Consider the following 21460-nt stretch of genomic DNA (forward strand, 5'->3'; position numbering starts at 1 on the left):
GTTAAGGTGATTTGGGGTTACTACTTCCCTAGTTACCTGTCAGAAGAAAATGCTCTGAGGGAAGATAATATCATTCTAGACTGCAAATATCTATCTCACTTTTTACATACAGTGTTCAATATCCTTAACCCCTGGTAACAGGAACATGTTCTCATTTCTAAAATTTTATTTCAAAAATGTTATAGGGACCAGCCTGCTGGCATAGAGATTAAGTTCTGTGCTCTGCTCTGCGTGCTCTGCTCTGCGTGCTCTGCTTCAGTGGCCTGGGATTCATGGGTTTGGATCTTGGGTGCAGACTGACACACTGCTCATCAAGCCATATTGTGGTGGCATCTCACATACAAAATAGAGGAAGATTGATGTGGATGTTAGCTCAGGGCCAATCTTCTTCACCAAAAAAAAAAAAAAGTTATATAAACGGAATCACACAGTATGTGACTTTTGGCTCTTTTTTTCCTCAGTCTAATCCTTGGGTGTTCATCAAGTTGTGTGTATCAATAGCTGGTTACTTTTCACTTCTGAATAGTATTCCAAGGTGGGTATGTATCCACGTATGTATCACAGTTTAACCACTCACTGGTTGAAGGAGAGCTGAGCTGTTCCCAGTTTTTGGCCATTATGAATAAATCTAGCAGGAACAGTAATCCACAGGTTTTTGTGAGAATATGTTAATGGTTTTCATTTCTCTGCGATAAGTGTCAAGAAGGCAATTGCTGGGTCATACAGTAGTTGAGTGTTTAATTTTATAAGAAACTGCCGAACTTCTAGAGTGGCTGCGCCATTTTGCATTCCCACCAGCAACATGTGAGTGATCTCGTTTCTCCGCGTCCTGGCTGCATTTAGCGTTGTCACTTTTTTGTTTCGGCCATTCTGATGCGTGTTGAGTGACATCTCTTCATGGTTTTGATTTTCATTTCCTTGATGGCTAACCTGTGGGGCATCTTTTCATGTGCTTATTTGCTACATGTGTATCCTCTTCTGTGAAATGTCTCCTCCTTTCTTTTGCTTGTTTTCTAATTGGTTTTTTGTTTCTTTTCTTGTTTTTTTTGACTGTTGAATTTTGAGAGTCCCTTATATGCCCTAGCTACCAGTCTTTTGTTAGATATTTGGTTTGCAAATGTTTCCTGCCAGTCTCTAGCTTGTCTTTTCATATTCCCCACATGGGCTTTTGTAGAAAAAAAATTTTAATTTTGATGAAGTTCAATTTATCAAATGTTTCTTTTGCAGATTGTGCTGTGTTGTCAAGATCCTGAAAATTTTCTCCTTTGTTCTTTTCTACTTTTCTAGTTTTACCTTTTACATTTAAACATAATCCATTTTGAGTTAACTTTTGTATGAGAAGGACTGATTCTTTTTATTTTAGGTCCCTCTCTGTATAAGTTTAATTGTAAAATACAACAATGTATATCTTTGATTTTCAAATAAACAAGTGCATGTAAACATAAATTAAAAGAAAGGCAATAAAAAGGAGATAGTATGTTTTATGCTTTGATGCTTCCATGCTTTTGTTTTTGCTGTCCCAGCTGCCAGAAATACTTAATACTTCCCTCTCTAAAATCTTCATTTCTTTAAAGTTTTGTTCTGAGTCCCATTTTCTCCAGGAAGCTTTCGCTGACAACCTCTCCTGAATGCAGACCCTCCCTCCTCTCATGTTCTGCAGGACTCATTGTTGGTACAGTTAATGCTACATGCAACAAGATTGCAGTTTTTTTCACTTCTTTTAATATGTTGTGCTCTCTCCTACCACAGGGCCTTTGCACATGCTATTCTCTCTGATTGCAGTCCTTCCACTACACCCTTCACCTGGTTGCCTTTTCCTTACCCTTCTGTTCTCAGGTCAAATGTTACTTTCATAGAACCAGTTGAGTCCCCCATTCTTAAGCTTTCACAGAACTGGTACACAGTACAGTTGCTAATTAGGATTTATTAAATTATTTGACTTTTTGTCTTTACCACAAGACTATAACCTCTATGATGGAGGAGGTATTTTGTTACGGTTGTCCTTGTATGCCACATATATAGCACTCTGCCTGGCAAATAATTGATACTCAATAAGTATTTCTTGAAAAGAAAAAGTGAATGAATGAATTTTTGATTTGCAAATTTCTAAAGGCAGGGCAGTGAATTACAACTTAATGTCATAAAATCTAGGTGCTGGAAAGATTTAATAGTTGACTTCCAAGCGAGAAAGCTGAGGATCAAGTTTATCTCCACAACAAAGTATATAGGAAAACAGCAATATTTACCCAGATAATTTTTATTGGGGCCGGGGCAAGGTGGCACATAAACCCTTTGAAATACCCAGGTGATTAGAGTTAAGTAGCCATAATAATTTAAACAATCAGAGTAGTTACTTATAGTCTTTAATTCCTTTTGAATGTGGAGTCATTACGTAACAAGCCTCCTGTTATTTTCTTCATGTAGCAAAATAAAATGCGTGAAGAACTGTGGAGATGGCCAGGCAAAGGAGGATCTTCTTGGCTTCATTTGTACCAGAGCACTTTATCAAGACTGAATATAATTTTGCTGGCCTATTTATGAGCTAAAAATAGACATTATTTTGTTTGGCCCATTTTCCATCTTAGGCTCTCCTGGGAGCCCAGGTGAACTGTGGCTCATTTTTAACTCCCTCCCATCATTGCGTATTTTCCGTCGACCCAGGCTGCATGGAAGTGAAAGTCACTTTGTACTGCCAGTCGCACTGGAGCGCGCTGAATCTCCCAGAAGCAGGGAAAGAAAAAGGCCCGTGGAGAGGACTTTCCATTCTTAGCGAAACCTAGCTGCTGTGGCCTGAGGGGCTAATCAAGCATTATAAACACTGATTAAATAAGGTAGGTCATTTCCATTGCCATTTTCCAGAGGAGGAAGTGGGGGCACCTCGCATGGGAATGGTATTTGCAGGCTCAGGAAGACAATTTGCCGTTGCTTAATTCCTTTCTCCTTGCAAATGCCAGCAGAGAGCATTGGACGAGTTAGGCAGAGTTTGAAAAGTATTGGAACAGGTCGCATTTGGGGGCTGAGGTGTCTCATTAAACATTTGCTCTTTTACTGCTGTGTATCCATATGCTGTGGATCCAAATCCATGACAGAGGCACCGTACATCTCCTGTCTTAGCATCTAAGGGTCCTTGCCAGGCGGAATGAAAAAGTTGATTACATACAGCTTTGCTGACGTCTCTTAACAGGAAAGAGCAGAAAAAAAAATCCTCTGAACAAATGAAATGTCAGTTGAAGCTCAAACATTTAAAGCAAGAGATGCAATATTATTCTCTTAGATTAGAGATTAACTGGTTTCTAATTAATTCCTAGGATGTATAATAAGCTGGCATGACTGGTGTTATAGTTCAGGAATCTTCTTTAATCCAGGATTTTTTTTTGTCCGTTGTTGTTTTTCACTCATGTGCCCCTCTCCTTGTAACGTTGGTGTTATCCTGAAACTTGGAGAGCCACTATTTAGGGAATTGAAAAAGGGGCAGCACTCACAGTTTCCTCTTTCTTAATCAGCTATAGTCTAAAACTGTTAGGCTGAAATTTGAAGGGAAAAAACTCCGATTTTGAGCTATTCACATTTTGACAGTCCTCCACCCCCACCCCCGCTCCAAGCTCCGGTTTGCCTCACGGAGATGTTTCAAAAAAAATTGGGTTGTGTGGCAGTGTGGGCGGGAGGAAGAAAGGAAAAGGAGAATTTTTGAATTAAATAAGACTTCTGAAGTGTGTTGCATTTTCACGGCAGGGAATGTGGCCTTGGAAATCACCGGAATTGGTGCCAATTCTGTGACATTCACATTCCTACCTTCTCTCTAATGTCTTTTCTTCTTTAAGTTTGGATGGGAGCAAATTCTGCATCTTCCGCCGCTGACTCGTGGGTCCTGAGGGGACTGCCCCTCCTACCCAGATCTTGCTGTGGGTAGAATTTATGAAACTGTAATCCAGCGACCTTCGTGTGGTCTCCAGACAATCTCCTCCTGAGCTTAGAACTTTAGAGCTGAATGTTACCTTATAGATGATCTAGATCCTTGCTACTGAAAACGTAACGCGCGGAACAGCAGACGGCCCTCATCAGGAATCTCGTCAGACATGTAGAATTCCCACCCCAGCCCTACGGAATCAGATCACGCCTTAAACGAGATTTCCAGGTGGTTCACATGCGCATTGAAGTTCAAGAAGCAATGGTGTGGATCAAGACCCTTGTTTTATAGGTTAGGATGCTGTGGCCCCGATCTGGGCAGTTATTAGCTAGCATCCCACAACAACCGTCAGAGCCTGCCATTCTCCTTTCTCCAGGATGCTGCGGTCCCTCCATATGACACGGCTTCTCTGGACTCTTGAATGAAGAGTTATTTGTATAGTATTTGCGTTCGTTAGTGGGAAAGGAAATAGCACCTTGTTCACATAAACATAACCTGTGTCTGTGTTTCCATGATCTCTGATATAACTTGTTGAAAACGCCTAGCACAGTGCCTGTCTATGTGGTAGGTGCCCAACTGACACTGTGATCGTATTGATAAAATTATTAATACTAATAGTTGTTATTGTCATTAATTTTGTGCTTGCAGTAAAAGTAACAGAAAATAGTGAAAATTTTCCTTGGAGGTTGCCTTATACACCCAACCAGCTTGCAGACCAGATCAGGAAATCCTAGAGGCTGGTATGGTGGGAATGGGTTTACTTTCACTTAAATTCCTACCACAGGGTAGGAGGTGGTTGGCTGGTGAAACATCTACCAGCGCATCACAGCTCCTTGTTGTCATAAAGGATTATGTTTACCTGCTTCCCTGGCAGTGGTAAAATAAAAAGATGCGAAGTCATTAAAGACACTACCACTGTCTTCTGGGAGAATCTCTTCTCATCATAGGCTCAGTCTTTCTGGATAATTGGGTGACCACTCACCTCCTGGCCAGTGATGTCTCTTCTCTTAATTCTTTTCTTCCTCTTCTTCCTTCTCTTCCTTTGACATTAGTCAAGCAGCTCCATGGTAAGTACCAGCAAAATAAGTAGTGCTTAATTTCTTCCCTCAAAAATATGTGATTGTAGCGAGGGAAACAGATATATATATACAGTTACTTATCATACTGAGATATTGTGATTTATAAGAAAAATACATATTTGGTCATTCAGGTGACCAAAATATATTTCTCAAATATATTAGGTTTTCCTCTAAAGTTCCTGGCTCATAGCTCCCCAAATCCTTGGAATTTCCTAAGCATTGAAAGTTGATAAATGTTAGTGAGGCAACTTTTGAAAGCACCTAAGGACAGGGGCTGGTTGGCAGTGGAGCCAACCATGTGATTAGAGGGTTGGAACTTTCAGTCCCCCCACCTCCCACCCCGACCTGACCTCCCAGGAGAGGAGAGGGGCTAGAGAGTGAGTTCAATCACCAATGGTCAATGATTCAATCAATCATGCCAGTGTAAGGAAGCCTCCATAAAAACCCAAAGGACAGGGTTTGAAGAGCTTCTGGGTTGGTGAACATGTGGAGATACAGGAAGAATGGAATTCCTGGAGCGGACATGGAAGCTCTGCAGTGCTTCTCACATACCTTGTCCCATGCATCTCTTCCATCTGGCTGTTCCTGAGTTAGATCCTTTTATAACAAACCAGTGTTCTAGTAAGTAAAATCTTTCACTACGTTCTGTGAGTCACTCTAGAAAATTAACCAAACCCAAGGAGGGGGTCATTGGAACCTCTGATCTATAGCTGTTAGTCAGAAGCACAGATGACAGCCTGGGTTTGCAATTAGCATCTGAAGTGGACGGCAGTCTTGTAGGACTGAACCCTTAACATGTGGAATCTGATATTATCTCCTGGTAGATACTGTCAGAATTGAGTTGAATTGAGTTGAAGTCTCAAAAATCCTACTAATGTCCAAGAATTGTTTGTTGGTGTGGAATCCCGAATCCCCCAACATTGGAAATTGAGCTTAAAAATATCAAAATAAGCTGCTATGAGCATGAGGCACCATGAAGAAATACTATGAGAGAGCAAGAGAAGGTTTAATTAAGAGTAAGTAGCATTTACTGATCACCTATAATAGCTGTACCATGTGAGGGACACATTACAGATCTGTGTTACTTCTTTCCAACAGTAGGTGATGAAGAAGTCCATTGTGGGAGTCATAGTTGAGTTAGGTCTTACAGGCCAAGTCTTGTTTCACCGGGTGGTGGGATGGGAAAGCTCTTGTTGGCAGATGGAATAGCACTCGCAAAGACAGGGGATGAAACCAGAGTGTGTTTAGAGAATAACAATAGGTTTGTTCCATCGTGGGATGTACAGTGGAGAACAGCAGGGGATGACATTGGAAAGGTAGATTGAGTTTTGATTTTGAAGGGTCCTGAATGTTCTGCTAAATAGTCTGCCCTCTATCTTATCCTTTGAAAACTTCTAAGTAATGAAGTAACATAAATCGATTTGAGTTTTAGAAATATATCTGTGATATTTTGGCTGTGAGGAGAACTTGGAGATAGCATGATCAGTTTATAATGCTATTAAAATAGTTCAGGCAAGGGTTGTTAAGCCTATGAGCCAGAGCAGGTGCAGAAGGAACAAGTAAGAAAGATAGAAATATGTTCTATTCTCTGCCCTCTGTCTCCCCGGAAAGGGCAGAGAAGGAGCTGCCTGGCCCCTTCTAGACGTGAGGCTCACAGGAGTCACCTGTGACGACCTTCCTTTCTTCACCCAGACCTAAATACGAGGAAAGCTGTGGAGGGAAGGAAGTGCGTGTATACTTACTTATATTTGAAAGTCTATCTCCACGCATCCCTAGTACTTTTTACTCACTGGATTGTAAGTCAGGAACAATTTGTATGTTTTTAACAAATCTCCTCACTTAGAGGCCTAAATCTGAGCTCCCTGCTCTGCTTCCTTGTCCAGGTGAGTTGGAACTGGGCTCTATCTGACACCCGCAACGGCATATGTAGGATTTCTCTACCAGAAGCTGGCTTCTTGCCCTCTTTAGACAATTGCACTCCCTGGACATGGGGTGCCGGATCCAGGCCTGTGGAGTGTGTCGAGTGGCAAAAATGAGAATGCCTATCTATTATAGAAGATGTTAAAGTCATTTGATTTAGAGTCAGATTTTTTATTTTGTGGCATAAATGATGTGTGACCAAGTGATGGCAGGAATGTGGTACCTACCCTTCCTTTCCTTTGGAGAGAACTTGTGCACTTCTCTCTGGGTGGGTTCAACAGGTTCCACACACAGGTGTGGATTACTGTCGCTCTCCCAGCTGCACATGTAGCAGTGTTTTACTTCAAAGGCTTGAACCACTATACACCTTGTTCTTAAATCAGAGGGTTTAAATAGCAATGCCACGTTTAATTAGGGCATGAGCAAGACTTCAGCTTTGAGATAGAACAACCTCAGAAATGGATTCTTTCATCTGTGAAAGGTGTTGTAAAATAAAAGCCTTATCCACATGTGATAAGCAAAGGTAGGGGAAATCAGAATTAAATAGAGCCTTCAATTATAGGATTTGGGGAAAGACTTTCTAGAACTATACAGAAAAACTAACCAATAGCCAATAAGATATTTCAAAGTAGAAGTTCTCCCGGGGCTAGTTTAATAAATAGATGTGTTTTGTTTTTAGGAAGATTAGCCCAGAGCTAACATTTGCTGCCAATCCTCCTCTTTTTGCTGAGGAAGACTGGCCCTGAGCTAACATCCATGCCCACCTTCCTCTCCTTTATATGTGGGACGCCTACCACAGCATGGCGTGCCAAGTGGTGCCATGTCCACACCTGGGATCCAAACCAGCGAACCCCAGGCCTCCGAAGCAGAACGTGCGCACATAACTGCTGCGTTGGGCCGGTCCTAAATAGATGATTTATGTTGTAAATATAGTATCAAAACTGATTCAAAAGCTTGTATTTTAGGTAGCATTAATATAGCTCCTTTAATTAAGTGATGGGGAAGCTGCAGCATAGCAGGTAGGCATAGAGTCTTTGAAAGCAGACAAATGTCTTTTCAAATTTTTATCCTTCTGTTTACTAGCTATCTAATCTTGGACACTCTACTTAACCATCCTAAATGCCCATTTCTATCTTTAACATGGGAATAATAAAACCCAACCAAATGAAGACTTGTATGGATTAAATGAGATAATGGATGTGTAGTGTCTGTCATACAACAGTGTGAACAATTCATTTTCTTTGCAGACTTTTTCCCCACAGAGTAAAATGTGACACATCGAGTAGACATTAATTTTATTTTTTAGATTGATATCTGATAAAATTGGATCTTTTGGGGGTATACGGTTCTCTGAATATTACCACATTTACAGGTTAGTGTAACCCCAGGATGCAGAACAGTTCCATCTCCCCAAAAAGACTCCCTGGTGCAACCTCTTTGTGGACTTGCGTGCCCCTACGTCTTGGCAAACACTGACATATCCTCCATTACCGTAGATTTGTCTTTTTGAGACTAGCCTATAAATGGAATCATGCAGTGGATGACCTTTGAGACTGGTTCCCTTCACTCCACTTAATGCCCTTGGAGTCAAGTCATCCAAGTTGTCGTGTGTATCACTGGTCTGTTCCTTTTCACTGTGGAGTAGTATTCCATCGTAGGGATGTATCACTGTTTGTCTATCCATTCACTCATTAAAGACACCTGTATTGTTTCCAGATTTAGCAATTATGAATACATCTGCTATACACATTTGATGTACTTACTTTTTGTGTGAACACAAATTTTCCCATCTCTGAAGTAAAATACCCAGAAGTAGGATTTCTGGGTCCTATGGTAAATACACGTTTAGCTTTATAAAAACTGCCAAACTATTTTCCAGAGCGTCTGTTCTATTTTGCATTTCTACTAGCGATATAAGAGCTTTCCAGCTGCCCTGTGTCCTCACCACCACTTGGCATTATCAGTATGTTTTATTTTAGCCATTGTGGTAGGTATAGAGAAGTATCGCGTGTGGTTTTAATTTGCACTTCCTCGATGGCTAGTGATATTACCTTTTCAAGTATGTGTTTTACCATATATAAACACTCTTAGATGAAGTGTCGACTCAAGATTTTTGCCCACTTTTAGTTGGATTGTTTGCTTTTTACTGTTAGAATTATGTTACCTATAGCTCAGTGTAAGAATTGACATCTTTGTGTGTCTTCCAATACATGAGCTCTGTATGTCCCTCCATTTGCTTAGGTCTCTTTGATTTCTTTCATCAGCATTTTACGGTGTTCAGCATAGAGATACAGTACAGGTTTTGTGAGATTTATGTCTAAGTATTTTGTGTTTTTTTAAAGCTACTGTAAGCAGTGATTTTTAAAAAAATTTCTGTTCCCATCTGTTCATTGCTGCTATATATAAATACAATTGATTTTTGTGTGTTGCCTCATATCCTGTGATTTTGCTAAACTCATTATTTCTAGGAGCTTTTTTTGCAGATTTTTTGAGGTTTTCTACACAGCAAATCACGTCATCTGTGAAGAGAGAGTTTAATTTCTTTTCCAGTCTTCTCCTGAAGTGCCCTCTGTCCACAGGTCAGTGCCTGCTTCCAGGTTCTCTGCTGCTATGTGTCCATAGAGGGGAGAGGGGAAGAAAAATGTGATATCCCAGCCAATACAGTGGCACTTCAAATTTAGTCTTCTTGCCCAACCCTCCTGCTGCTATTTACTATTTAGAGTCCTCACAGAGATGCTCGTGCACTCTGTATAGGTTACATAGCTGCAGACGATGGGAGAGACAGTGTGGGGTGTGCTTACTCAATCTTACCTTGAACCAAAACCAGACATTGGATTTGAGGTCTTTTGCCCTCCAGTAATTAGAGTATATTTCTATTTCTTCATTCACGTTCTTTTTTCTGTCCCTACTCTTAACTTCCTCTTCTGACCTTAATTCTAGATGGATAGCCAGCTTTGGGAGCTGAGTCTGTCAATAGTACATAGTAAAATCTAGTGGACATTGTATATTGAGCCTCCTTAGTACTATGCTTCAAGAAATTGAGTTAAATGAATCTGGACACAGGGCGAGAGAAAACTTTAACTCAGTTTATGTTCAGATTATTTCAAATTAGTGAGTTAATGAGCCCCATAAGCTACAGAAATTATCTGGATCAATTTACAACACAGGAAATCAATGGGAGCTTTCTTTGGTTGGCCAGTGTGGTTATTGGTAACTCTGCAACATTCACATTCTAAAAGATAAGTGTGTGCAGGTGTTGCCAGTGTGGGCAATGGGTCACAATGAGAGATCTTGTCAATGGAAGATCTTGAGAACTGATTTTGGCTAGTTTCACAGGGTTATCTGGGTTTGTCTCTTGCTCTGGAGTCATCAAGTAAACTTTGGCTCTGGGAAAACTTCCTTCCTTTCACAGATGATCTGACTGGTGAGGCAAAAATGATCTAACCCCGTGGAAGCTGCAGTTGCAGAATGAACTTTTGAAGGAAAGTTGTCCTCAGCTTTAAGTTGCTGTTGTCTTTCCCCGAATTGGTTTTTCAGCTGGGGACCAACACACCGGCACACTCCAGGGTTCACTTTAACTAGCACTTCCTCCCATTTCTCACTTGTCCACTACGTCTGGAGGCTCTAAACGATGGTCTGCAACATCGCCATCTGGTGGCTCCAAAGCTACGTGGATGAGAGCAAAAACAGTTGCTGTCTTCTAGGTTTTTGCATGCCATTTCCTCTGCTGCTCTCAGTTGATTCAGGATGACCTTATGACAGAACTGTGCACTATTTTAGGCCTTTGCACAAGCCATTTCTCTCTTCCTGCATGTACACGCTCAGAGGTATGTGAGGTCAAGAAGAAAGAAAGCAGAGGGATTAGCAACAGAGTTCCTGATTAGAAACTCAAGAATTATATAGAGCAAATGGTGCTGCTGAAATGCATCTGATCTGAGTGTAGTCGGATCGAGTTTCCTTCTCTGCTTGGGTAATTTTAGGAGTTTTTAGTCTCCTTATCACAGACAACGTATTTGGACTGAGATGTCTTTTTACATCACCGTTCTGTGTTTTGGGGTCATTGATAGAGAATGACTTCCACACCAAGCCCCCTCCTCTCGGGCCCTCCTTCAACTCCTGCTCCTGTCTTAGTCCCAAAAGGTGCTTTGTTGTTTCCTGGCTTATGTTTTGCCTAAATAAATCTGGAGAGTTTTCAGTTCTCTGCAATTTTTTGTGTTATAGTTGCAAATGCCAAAAGGAACACTAGCTGCTTCAGTAATCCTGATGGAAACATAAGCTCATGAGGAACAGGAATCTGTGCTGGGTTTTTATTTCACCACCATTGGCATCTCATCTCTCTTCCCCAAATTGCCCACCCTAGGAATTCCTCTTTCCTTTCCCCTTTTCAATTTCTCTTTAATGTGATATGTATACATGTGTGCCTATATACGGGTGTCTGTTTTTGTATGTATGTGTATGTATGTGTGTGTGTGTGTGTGTGTGTGTGTGTTACCTAGGAGAGACACAGTGAGGATGAAAAGATGCCAAATTATCTAGATGCTGGATGATCAACCTCTGAACAATTGAGTATCAAAGTGATTTATTACATATGAATTTAGAAACATTTAAAGATAGGGACTAAAGCTATTTCATAGTTTTAAAAAACTAAAAAACTTGGAAATTGGAGACTAATCCACTCTAAAATATACATATAATCCTAGTGATCGTTGGAACTTAAATGTAAATTAAAATTGGGGACTTTATTGTCAGACAAACTCATGAAAAGCCTATAACTATCTGGATCACTGAGAGTTTCATCAACAATACAGAAGGGAAAAAAGATCCCCGAGTATTCAAAATTGATGTTACAGAACCAATGTACCGAAACTTAAAGTTCAGTTCTTTATTCATAAGTGAATTCTGTATGTCCATAGTCTACATAAATGACTGTTAATTTGCCACAGGACTATCTTAATAAGATTGTCTATATTATTTTTCAAAATAACATTAAAAATGCAAAGTTTGACAGTGGAAGTTCTATTTTAGCCAAACAAACTGACAACACTAAGAAGTTACAGATGACGATTTGTGGAGAATTTTTTAAAACACAAAAGAATAAAAGCAAGAAGTCCAACTTTCTGTGGCCTGGATCATTTTGTGTAGAAGCAAGTGACCTCACCAGTCACAGCAGCTCTGAGGGGTCTACCGTATCACAGCTCTCCATAAAATACTAACTGAACCCCAGGATCGAGAGCATGTTCTTCATCCTCTGTTTGAAAGGCAATGTACGTGGGTAATATATTTTAGAAATATTTCCATAACAAAATGGTGGGAAAAATTATGGCTACTTCAGAGTGAAACCCTCTGCTCTGTAGAAATCACACATATCACTCATATTTCTGTTGCCAGAGTGCACCTGCTGAGGAGTCACTGAGGACCAGCTGAGTGACACAGGCAGTTACACACAAGCATGGAGCCAAGATACCTGACAGTGGCGTGGACTTCCTGGAAGAAGTGAATGTGAATAGAACTGAAAGTAGAGGAGAAAGGGCATTCTCATGCAGGTGATTTAAAGTCCAGAATTTGGGATAGAAAGGAAGTGATGGGAAGGAGGAAAGTCGGAATGGAAAGAAGGAAGGAGAGAAAATAAGAACAAATCTCTTACATGTCCATGTACTGTATTATTCCCTGAATATCTTACAGCAAAAACAAAAACAAATAGTCTCTGTGATAATTCTAGCATTCACATTTCTTGGTTAATTTCTCAAATAAGTATTTTATTTTAAGGAAAATAATAAACAAAATTATAAATTCAAAATGGAGGGCAAGCGATTTAGAACATTTAGATGGTTACTGCTCAAATTACGGTCCCCGCCTCATCAGTGTAAGCCTCACCTGGGTGCTTGTTAGAGGTGCACATCCAGGGACCATCGACGTGTGACTTGTGCTCAGAAAGGCTCTGTGCTTGGTTTAATACACTGCTGTTGCCAACTTGAAATTCCCAATTTTTGAGCAAAGGGCCCTGATTTTTCATTTTGCACTGGATTCCACACTTTATGCAGGTGGTCCTGTGCAGACCCTTGGGCCCCACCTCAGAGCTATTGAACAAGAATCTGCATGTTAACAAGATCCTCAGGAGACCTGCATGTGCCCTAAAATTTAAGAAACATCATTTTCAATGATAAAGAAACATTTGAACGAGTAGCATGTTTTTTCTCTTGCATCACGTGTTTGACTTTTATCTTTTGTTGCTCCTGCCTTTAATTTCCAGAGGGCTCATTTATATAACCTTCTCCTACAGATAATCTGAATAGTTGGTGTTCTGTATAGCTGCCTGTAAATACGTATGGTCCTTTTACATGTTTCTCCTTCACGGGACAGTAGGCAACATTTTCTGTTCAAAATTCAAGTAACAGGACAAAGCCAGAGGAATAGTTAAAAAGTGGACTAAAGAAAGAAAAAAAGAGCGTGTTAAGGAAAGGAAGTAAAATGAGAAGTGGAAAAGAGATATGGACAGAGTAAGGTGGTTGTATAATGAAGAATTTGTCTGATCTTTGTCCCAGGTTCCGGGCATAAAGCTTAGAAGCCCTTGGCATTTCCTGAGTGATGGAAGGGTCTTTGCTACTTGTCGGCCCCTGGGATCATACCTGATTTTATGCTAGTGAGGTGACTCATTGTGGGCCCCTAGATAGGACAGAGGCTCGTCGCCAGAAAGACCAACCAAAAGATTAAAGAGTTGGTCTTTGAGTCAGCTCAACTTCCAGGGAGGGAAGGGGGTGGAGACTGAGCTCAATCACGTGGCCAATGATTTAATCAATCAAGCCTATGTAACGGAAGCCCAGGAAAAGCTCTGGACACTGGCTCAGAGGACCTTCCTGGTTGGTGAACACACTGATATGGTGGAGGGTGTGACGTGATGCACCTCGATTCCACGAGAAGAGGGCGTGAAAGCTCTGCATTTGGGGCCCTCCAGGCCTTGCCCTATGTGTCTCTTCATTAAACTGTTCCTCATTTGCATCCTTTATAATAAAAATGTAATCGCAAGTACAGCACTTTCCTGAGTCATTCTAGCAAATTATCAAACCTGTGGGCATCGTGGGAACCCCTGAACTTGTAACCAGTTGTTCAGAAGGGCTGGTGGCCTGAGGACCTTCAAAATGTGGCTGGCACTGGAAAGGGGGGCAGTCCTGTTGGGAACGTGACCTTTAACCCATGGGGTCTGCACAGACTCCAGGTAGTTAGTGCTAGCACTGAACTGTAGTATTGCCGTGGGTGGCCAGATGGTTGCTGTCAAAACAAAGGTAAAAAGTCAATGTGAGGAGGTGTTGGCTCTCTTTGGTGTCCTCCACCAAGGTCAAGGCCCTCATCGTACAGACACACTGAAGTTCAGGAAGCTGTCCCAAGGCAGCCAGGCCTGGACTTCTGCTCTGTATGCATGAAGTGCTGGCCACACAGTCAGAGGAAGTAGTTTCATGCAGCAGCTGCCTATTCATTCTCAAAGAAAACTCTCACTATGCATATGTATATCACTTCATCATGTTGTACAGCTTAAATATGTGCAAATTTTAAATAAATGAAATTTTTAAAAAGAGAGAAAACCTTCAAAGCTCATAAAGACAAGGGGCTGGATGTGGCAAGAGAGGATGACAGAAAGCGAGGAGAACATATTGTCCTCTGCTAGGAGGGTACTAGCACCTTAAGAGGTTAATAGGGGCTGGCCCCTTGGCTGAGTGGTTGGGGTTCTGCACACTCCGCATCAGCAGCCTGGATTCATGTGTTTGAATCCCGGGTGTGGACCTACTCCACTCATTGGCCATGCTGTGGAGGCATCTTGCATACAAAAAATGGAGGAAGATTGGCACAGATGTTAGCTCAGGGCTGATTTTCCTCAAGCAAGAAAAGAGGAAGGTTGGCAATGGATGTTAGCTCAGGGTGACTCTTCCTCACCAAAAAGAAAAAAAAGAAGAGGTTAATAATCTTAGGTGAATCTATGCTCCCTCAAAGGCAGGGGTCCTTAATCTTTTGAGATTGTATAAAAGAAGTTTATGATAAAAGATGCAGACTCTCACCCAAGAAAAATTCATGTACAAATGCAATTTTGCCTGCAATTTCAGCAGCTTCACAGACCCTCTGAGGCTTGTCCATGGTGGTCTGGTCCCTTAATTCAAGGTTGAGAACCTCATGTGTTATGCAATAGCATGGATAGTGAAAGCGACAGGAACTGAATTCAAAGTGATAAGTAAACTGTTCCTTTGCTGTTTAGACTTGAGCACGTTACTTAACTTCTCGAAGCCATACTTTTCAAGGTTTTTAGAAAATCACAGTTGACATAAAATGGATATCTAATAAGTGGTAGCTGTTATATTCTTGAAGACCAACTTGCTAATAATATGCATATATGTTACAGGATTTATTTTCTCTCTTGTTTTTTTAAATATCGGGGTGTGTCTTTTTGCTTATTAATATATAGATACATTCATTGTTAAATAAAATAAATTTGTAAAGAAGAAAATGAAAATCCCATAAAATTCCATCATTTAGAGAAACCAGTGTAAGATCTATAATCAACCATCAGACATTTTCTGTATCATTAACATTGATTGACATGATCATTTAAATGTTAGCATAGTAGTCTATTTACGTAAGTGTATAACTTATTAAACCAACCTCCTAGTGATGAATATGATTTTCAAATTTTAATTATTGTAAATAATGCTGTGATAAACCCCTTAATACATATGCCTTTGAAAAGCTGTTGTTTTTTTCCTGAAAACATTTCTAGAAGTGTAATTGTTTAGTCAAAAGATATGTACATTTTCTGTTTTGAAAAATATTGCCATATGCACTTGAAAACTTAAAATTTAACTTGAAAAGTTAAACCAAGTTCCTTTAGTACCAGCAAGGCAGAGGAGTAGAAATACGGCCAGCCTGTAACAACATACACTCTGTAAATCTTTCATAAATTGAAACGTTAAAAAATAACTTCAAAAGCTCCTCTGTATTGATGTTTCATTGATTAATTAGTATTTTTGGATCTTTAACATTTATTATTTGATGTATTACCTGTTTGTATCTTTTGCTCCCCCCTTTTTTTGGGAGGGAGCTCTATTTATTTATTTTTTGTTTTTTTCCCTGAGACATCATTACTAATTGGGGATATAAAATTTTTGTCTGATATGAAGTTTTGTTTTCCAAATTTCCACTTGCTTTTCAAATTTGTTTATGATGATTATTTTTCACATAGAAGTTAAAAAAATAGATGTCTAATTAATCAAACATTTAAATTATAGTTTCTGTCTGTTATATAATTCTTAGAAAATAATCTTGTTTTTCAAGAGAGCAATGTAGGATGTTAGTTTACAAAGTAAAACATTGTTTTTTTATTTTATCAGAGGACTTTCTGAGCTTTAGATCTATTAAATATATTAAGGGCATACTCATTACCTAATCATAAGTTGGCTTTTGGGGGGCACATATTAATTACTCAATAAATACTTGTTTAAAATGATCAATTCACTGTGTTTGAAAATTTTACAATCTCTACTATTTCCTTTCTTCCTTCTTTCCTTCTATCCTTCTATAACTATATTGGACTTTTTATAGCTTGATTTTAAAGAAAACATTCTGAAATATTTAATTTATATAAAAATTCTTTAATAAATATACAGGCTTTTAAACCAATAAAACAACTACCCACATATAAAAATTAAGTACCAGTACTCTGAAGGCCTGAACGCAGTTCCCGATCCATTTGCATTGCCCAGCTGCTCTCCAATAACTATAACATTAGAGTCCTGGAATTTATTTTACATTTCTTTGATTTTCTTTATAGTTAACCCCATGTACATGTTTCTGAACTTTATGTAAGTGGGGTTATATCAAATGTGTTCTTCTGTACCTGGCTTCTTTTTTCATTTAATGTTGCTCTGTGTTCCTGAGATTCATCATATAACTGAGTTCAATCACATTTATTGCTTATATAGTATTCCATTATATGAATATGCTACAAATTTTTATACATTTCCTTAAAATTTTCTATCATTCTTATGGTGCACATCTACCAGAATGTGCCTCAATTTGGAATTCCTGGACCCTAGACAAAGAAAAATTATTTTCTAAAATGATTAACCATCAGCGTTACCCTGTCAGCCTTGTGTTATTATTATTATTTCCTATTCTCTTCAGAACTTAACATTATGAGACTTTCTAATTTTGGGTTACTGTAAAATGCCATTGTATTGTGGTTTTAGTTTGTATGTATCTCCTTATTAATACTGTTGAGCCTATTTCCTCATGTTTGTGGCCATTTTCCTCTTCTGTGAAATGCTAATTCAAGCACTTTGCCAATTTTTAATTTGGTTATCTTTCACAGTCACTCTTTACATATTCTCTATCCTAATTCTGTGTCAAATATTGCAAACATCTACAAATATCAGCTCCCTATTTCTGGCTTGTCTTTCATTTTCTTTATAGACTATATTGTCTTTTAAAAACTGTATGCTATTGAATCCAACTATAATAAAATTTTGCCTATGATAAGATTTGATGGGAATCAATTTTCATTTCCTTCAAATGAAAAATTAATTGCTCTAAAATCATTGATTTAAAGTCTATCATTTCTTTACTAATTGGCTATGCCAGCTCTGAAACAGAGCAAAATGAGAGTCCAGTTTTCCATTTACGTGCAGGTCACTTTCTGGACTCCCATTCTGTTACCTTTGTCTATTGATCTATTACTGTATAGTTTTAGCATAGTTTGTAAGTCTTGATATCTGGTAGGAGAAATCCTCCTGAATTATTTGACTAATTCAGAAGTCTCTTGTCTATTCTTGGACCTTTGCTCTACCAAAAAAATTTAGATGCACTTTTAGTTAAAAAAAAAAATAAACCTATTGGGATTTTGATCTGAATCTGGGTATTTATCTGAAGGAAAAAAATCACTGTCTTGAAAAGATATCTGCTCCCCGTGTATCGGGGAGATATTGTCCCAATGAACAATGAATAATGTTCATTGCAGCATTATTACAATGGCCAAGACATGGAAGCAGCCTAAGTGCATCCACCAGTGGATGGGATGAATGGATAAAGGAAATGTGGTATATATTTAAACAATGAAATATTATTCATCCATAGAAAAGAAAATCTTGCCACTTGTGATAATATGGATGGAACTTGAGGGCATTATGCTAAGTAAAATAGGTCAGGCAGAGAAAGGCAAAAACTGTACGATCTCACTTATATGTGGAATCAAGAGCTTAGAGATACAGAGAACAGATTGGTGGTTGCCAGATGAGAGAAATGGGTGAAGGTGGTCAAAAGGTACAAATTTCCAGTTATAAGATAAATAAGTCCTTGGATATAATGTAGAGCGTGGTGACTATAGTTAACCGTCCTATACTGTATATTTGAAAGTTGCTGAGAGTAAATCTCAAAAGTTCTTAACACAAGCCAAAAAAAATTTGTAACTATTTGTGGTGATGGATGTTAACTAAACTTATTGTGGTAGTCATTTCACAATATAGACATACATCAAATCATTATGCTATGTTGTACACCTAAAACTAATACCGTGTTATATGTCAATTATAGCTCAACAAAAATAATTAAACTATCATGAAGTATTAGAGGCACAAGGTAAACAGGAGGTAATTACAAGTTGAAAACTCTAAGAAAAGGACTTAATTACTAATTGGAGGACATGGCCTTATGCATGTAGTGTGGGCATGACTGTGGATTGAATATCAGATGGCAAGACTTGGTATCATTATTCTTAAAAAAGAGAAACTATTTGGAATGTCAACTCTTAGTTGAGGTTTTAAGGGCTATTCTATAATAGATTGGCAAATGAGTTAAAGGACTAAAATATGGAATAAACGATATTGATCTAAAACAATGTAAACTTGAATATGAACTCAAAACGTTGTATTATTTCATGATCAGTTTGCATCCTTGTGTCAAAAACTTTTCAGAAACTTTATTTAGTAAGTAGATAAATAAGTTTATATTGTTAGGAGTCAAGATTTTCAGTGGGAAAGAGAAGAGACGCAGGTATAAAATCAGAAAAGTTACGTAAATTCCTATAATCCTAAAATTGAATTGGAAATATGAGTTTGAACTCATAATAATTTTTTTTATTACAAAAAACATTTTCTAGCTCTGTCCACCGAAAAGACACAAAACCCCATTGACCAATCCAGTAATAATGCCCATATTATGGCATCCTAATATCATTTCTCATTGAAACAAACTAAGGCTGTGTCTTTTGTTGGGTTCCTTAAGTAGAGCTTGAGAGGGGGATTCTTGTGAAAGAGATTTATTGAGGGTGAGCTCTCAGGAGGAGAGTAGGGGAAGCAGGCTGGGGTAGGGGAAATATCTAATCAAGGACTTCGGCTTGGATGGAGAGGAGCTTCAGCCTGGCCCTCCATTGGGCTCTGGGGCACCAAGTACACAACAGAGTTAGTTACAACATAAAGCCAGCCTTTTGTCCCTGACATCAGTTAGTCATTAACCTTGAGCTTCTGAGATGGGAGTGTGAGGAAGCTCCAGGGACCCCAGGGGAGTGCTTTGAAGAAGGGACAGCTGTGAACCATTAGCAGTTAACACTTAGAGCAGCTGGGAGAACACTGGCCAGGTGGAATGGCTCCAGGCAGGGCACCCACAGCAGCCATCCCAGATTCATTGGAGAAAGGGCTGATTTCAGGTCTGGAACAGGAAATGTAAAATGAGACTGGTGCACTAAAAAAAAAAAAAAAGATGTTTTCATGAAACTATTTGGAGATGATGTCTATTTTTCTCTTCTTTGATAGAAATTGAGTAAAATTGGAATTATTTTTTTCTGATGTTTTGATAGAACCCACTTTTAAAACTATCTGAACTTGATATTTCTTTGAGAGGAATTTGAACTATTAGTTCAAATTTTAAAATTGTTTTAGGTTGTCTTTTTCTTAGTGAGCGAATTATGTAGTTCTTTTTCTAGGTATTTGCCTGTTTCATCTAAATTTTCAAATTTATCAACATAAAGATGATGATATATTTTTAAATACTTTGAGTTTCCATTATATTTGAAATTATATATGTTTTTTCAATTAATATTGTTTGTGTGTGCCTTCTCTTTTTTCTTGGTCAATCTAGCCATGATTAGTCTATTTTTCTTTTAAATGAACTCACTTTTAGCTTTTGTGTATTTTTTCTTCTAGTTCATTAGTTTCTTCTCATATTTATTATTTCTTTTATTTTTTCCTTTCACTATGCTATTCTTTTCCTAATTTCTTAATTTGGACTCATCTTAAAATAATTTTCTTTTCTCTAACGTAATAATTTAAGGTTGTATATTGTGAGTGTATTAATTCATAAGCATTTTGGTTATCATGTAGCATTAAATATTATTTCCACTGTGTGTCCTTGATGTATGAGTTATTTAGAAGTGTTTTTAAATTTCTTAATGAACATTTTTGTCTATTATCTTTTTTGTTATTAACTTCTATTTTCATTGTTTTAATACGATCTCTCATCCTTTGACGCGTTGAGGTTTTGTTTGCTGCTGACTATGCAATAAGCAATATGTGTAAATATGTCATATGTGTTTAAAAAAAAGTATATACTCCAATTGTTGGGTAATACTTTATAAATGTCCATTAGACCAGACTGACAATTTTGTTGCTCAGAATTCTTTATCCTTACTGGTTTCATCCATCAATTGCTAAGAGGGGCATTAAAATCTCTCACAACAATGGATGATACATCAATTTTCCCCTGGAGTTTTGTTAATATTTGCTTCATAGTTCCTCATATAAAGCTACTAGTGTCACACAAGTTTTGAATTGTTGTCTTTTACTCAAAAATGGATCAATATGAACGTACTATATTTATACCTAGTAATATTTTGTCTTAAAATCCACTTTTTCCCTGATATTAACATAGCCACTCTGGTTTTTTGTTTATTTTGTTGTTTTGGTAAATCTTTTCATTTTCGAACTTTCGTTATCTTTGTTTTCAATGCATCTCTTGTACAGAGCAAAGACTTCATATTCTTGTCCATCCCAACAATCCCCACTTTTAACTTGGAAAATTCATACATTTGTATTTACTGTCACTACTGATATTTTCTGTTTTATTTAATAATATTGTATTGTTCTCTCTCATTGTCTCTCTTTTCTTATATTTTTACATTCTTTTCTTTCTTTTTTTTTTTTTCTGGTCTCTTTTTTGATTGAATGTTTGTGATAGCCAGCCTCCAAGATGGTCCCCACTTCCTAGTACTCTCCCCGCTGTAATCCCCTCACACATTGTACCAGCATTAGTCTGTGTGATCAATAGAATATGGCCAACACTGACCGACGTGATGGTATGTCACTTATGAGATTTGGTTATAAAGACATCGCAAGTTCCATCTTGTTTAACCCTTCTCTCAACCACTGAAGAGTTACCCTGGGAAACCCAGCTCCCATATTGTGAGCAGCCCCATGGAGAGGCCCATGTGGCGAGGTACTAAGGTCCCTGTCCAAAAGCCAGCAAGAAACTAAGGTTATCTCCCAGCAGCCACATTAGCGATGTTAGAAGCAGAGCTCCCAGCCGC

The 21460-nt window shown here is 38.5% G+C and overlaps 2 long non-coding RNA genes across 2 annotated transcripts in view; both read left to right on the forward strand.

Moving 5' to 3' along the window:
- Positions 1–4522, forward strand: part of LOC111774254 (uncharacterized) — a 54096-nt gene extending 49574 nt beyond the window's left edge. The window contains exons 2-3 of the long non-coding RNA XR_002809137.2: positions 2425–2831; positions 3822–4522. This is a non-coding gene — a long non-coding RNA (uncharacterized lncRNA). The remainder of the gene's footprint in view (positions 1–2424; positions 2832–3821) is intronic.
- A 296-nt stretch (positions 4523–4818) lies between these two features.
- Positions 4819–13933, forward strand: LOC138924994 (uncharacterized). Its single transcript, XR_011440557.1, has 2 exons — positions 4819–9485; positions 12295–13933. It is a non-coding gene; the product is annotated as an uncharacterized lncRNA (long non-coding RNA).
- Positions 13934–21460: the final 7527 nt, after the last annotated feature.

Source organism: Equus caballus, chromosome 7 (genome assembly GCF_041296265.1).
Source record: "Equus caballus isolate H_3958 breed thoroughbred chromosome 7, TB-T2T, whole genome shotgun sequence".
NCBI classification, from domain to species: Eukaryota; Metazoa; Chordata; class Mammalia; order Perissodactyla; family Equidae; genus Equus; species Equus caballus.